The 2,883-nt window shown below is 49.0% G+C and overlaps 1 pseudogene; it reads left to right on the top strand.

Moving 5' to 3' along the window:
* Positions 1 to 1,020: 1,020 nt before the first annotated feature.
* On the top strand, positions 1,021 to 2,486 carry LOC123401953 (annotated as a pseudogene).
* Positions 2,487 to 2,883: the final 397 nt, after the last annotated feature.

A 2,883-nucleotide genomic window follows, 5' to 3' on the forward strand; every position in this document is an offset into this window, starting at 1 on the left:
GGAATAAAGTATTCACAAGAGGTGACCCGACATGGTTGGTTAGTCTAGTTTGCATAAAAAAAAGAGGTTGCTTGTTCGAATTACCTTGTGTGCACCTTTTTTAGCAATGTAACAAGAAAAATGGTTTTTTAGCAGAAAAAGAGACAAATGGGATGGCCCAACATGCAGGACGGGTGCGCGCCGTGGCGAACGCTGCCGCTTCCTGGCCCATTAGTCAGATGAATCCCATTGACATTTGCAATGTGAGAGTTTTTATGCCTTAGGTGATGTTGGTGTTCGATTTAGACCAGGATTGCATAGTTCAAGATGCATTCAACGAAGATTTCGACTTGAGGGTTCGTTTTACCCAACATCTGCGAGTTCATGGTTTAAAAATGGACTTTTTCTGACTGTTGGCGCAGGACGCGGCGGCGCCGTGGACCAAGATAGACACGTTCATTGTGTTCATTTACATAGTGTTGCATGAGTTGCATGTATTGCATGGATTTTAGGATTCGACGAACACGACCATGAAAGCAGTCAAATGAGGGTGCCAGTCACTGAATGCGGACATGTTGGGCGCCATGGGGGACCGCATTAGATATATTTAGATGTTCTTAGGGAATTTCTAACCGATCCCGAATAATGTTGTAAGGGAGGATAAATTTGGTTATCCTCCCTTACGACGCACTTAGCCGAGCCCCTAACCGCTATATTGGAGCAAAAATTATCCTCCACCTCCCCAAATCCACCCCTCCCCCAATCTCCCTAAATATGCTCACTCCTCTCACGCCCAAGTAAAAGTGGTGCCTTTCTTTCTCACACCCCAAGCCACCTTGTCTCCCACCGACACAGCCACCACGCCCCGCCGCCGCCACGGATGACCGTCCCTCCGCCGGAAATGATAGCCCGGTCCCTTCCCTCACCCAGTCGGGAACCACCGCTAGCTATTCGCCGCCGAAAATCTCCCACACGCCATCGCCCGCGTCGAAGACGACGTTGGGGATGAAAAAACACCGCGTTGAAGCTCCAACCGCGTCAATGGCCTCCAGGATGGACACCACCTCCCCGACAATGGCTCGCCGCCCTCCTGCCCCTTCCGACGGAGCCAAACAAGCTCCAAAGCCTACGACCACTTCTCTAGCGCGGGTGGTGGCCACCACTGCCAACAAGCATCGCGGCCGCCAAGTGCTCGATGAAATGCCTACAAGGTAAAGAAAAAGCTCGCGTCTTGTTGGTGGCCGATAGTGATTGTTGGTGGACGATGGTAATGTAGTTTTTTTGTCGAGTGTGGAGATGAACACAACCGAATTCCACGCGTATTTAAAGTCCTTGGCCGCCATTGGACTTGATGAGCTCAACCACGAATCCATTTTCCATCATTCGTAGGCGGCCCAAGACATGGAGTAAGAGGTGGCCGAGGAGGTGGTGGATGATGAGGAGGTGGGCGATGAACAGGAGGTTGTGGAGGTGACCGAAGGAATCACGTGGGCGCCAAGGTCTCGCCCCACCAACTACAACCAAAAAGGGGGATATTTCTCTTTAGATGTCTCGTGCGCCATCTCCATGGATGTGATGCTTGGAATGAATAAAACCAAGAAAATGTCTTGGGAGAGAATTACCGAGCACTACAACAACTTTGTGGTCGTTCGATCAAGCCATACAGAAGGTTCTCTTGGGCATCATTGGAGCACCATTCATGACCAACGCAACCGATGGTCTGGTTGCATCAAGTGAATCATGGACTACTGAGCAGTGTGGAACTGGTGGAGTATGGTCCCTACATCCAATAACTATTCAAGCATATATAGGAACACCAAGTTCAACCACAAGCCCTTGACGTTGCATCATTGCTACAAAGAGCTATGCAAGAATGAGAAGTGGATCCAAAGGATCAGGGAGACCACTCCAAAGAGATCAAGGTTGAGCATATCCGTTGAGGAGGACGTCGAGGATGACGAATATTCCAACAATAGACCGGAAGGTAACAAGACTTCAAAAGAAAGAGAGAGAAAATGCATTCGGTGTCATTTACAAAGAAGAATTTGTGGCCATGATTGAGACCAAAAAGGTGTTGGTGGACGAACGCAAAGAAGAGAATATGGTGAGGTGGAATGAGCTCAAGATGGTGGAGGATGAGAACTTGAAGGCAAAGTTGGCGGCCGAAGAGAGGAAGGTGAAGGGGAAGAGCGTAGGTTTGCACTTATGGAGGAGAGGATTCATGATGCCAAGAATATCGAATAACGTGTTATCATGTTCATGAATCCGAACACGCTTGATGAAACCGCAAGAAAGTATTAGAAGCCACTCGTGGAGAGATCTTGGAAGCCTCCCTTCAAAATGTTCGTGGTGGCTGAGGGGTGGTGGTGGCCAGGCGGTGATGGTGGTGGCCAAGGGGTGGTGGGGGTGTAGATGGTGGTGGTGATTTATTCTCCAAGCACCTCGTTTGAGTGGTGGTGGTTGAGGAGGTGGTGGTGCATGTCCATAAATGGGCGCGAGTTGCATAAAGCTCCATGTGAAGAGCACGGGCATGTCGGTCCCTGTTCTCTAGCATCTGAGTAGTAACCTGCAGCAATGGGTCCTCCAAAGAAGAATCAAAGTAAACTCCACTAAGATATCCTTCTTCTCCTAGCTGAGAGGCTGGAATATAGCAAAACTCATTGTTATGAAATAATGCATGATTGGCTCTCATAATGGTCAACGTCGAGTAAGCGGCATCCTGGACCGCCACATCAATGGTAACTCCGAATCCATAAGACCAATGGTTGGCTCCACAACTCCAGGGTATGATGGATACACCCTAACAGTACAGAGGTATTGACTGTGATTGAAATCCCGATACTGCTCCTCCACTGTATACTCTTGGTACCAACGGTAACCGGTTACTAACATCACTCTGACCAA

The sequence above is a fragment of the Hordeum vulgare genome, chromosome 1H (genome assembly GCF_904849725.1).
Source record: "Hordeum vulgare subsp. vulgare chromosome 1H, MorexV3_pseudomolecules_assembly, whole genome shotgun sequence".
Classification (NCBI taxonomy): domain Eukaryota; kingdom Viridiplantae; phylum Streptophyta; class Magnoliopsida; order Poales; family Poaceae; genus Hordeum; species Hordeum vulgare.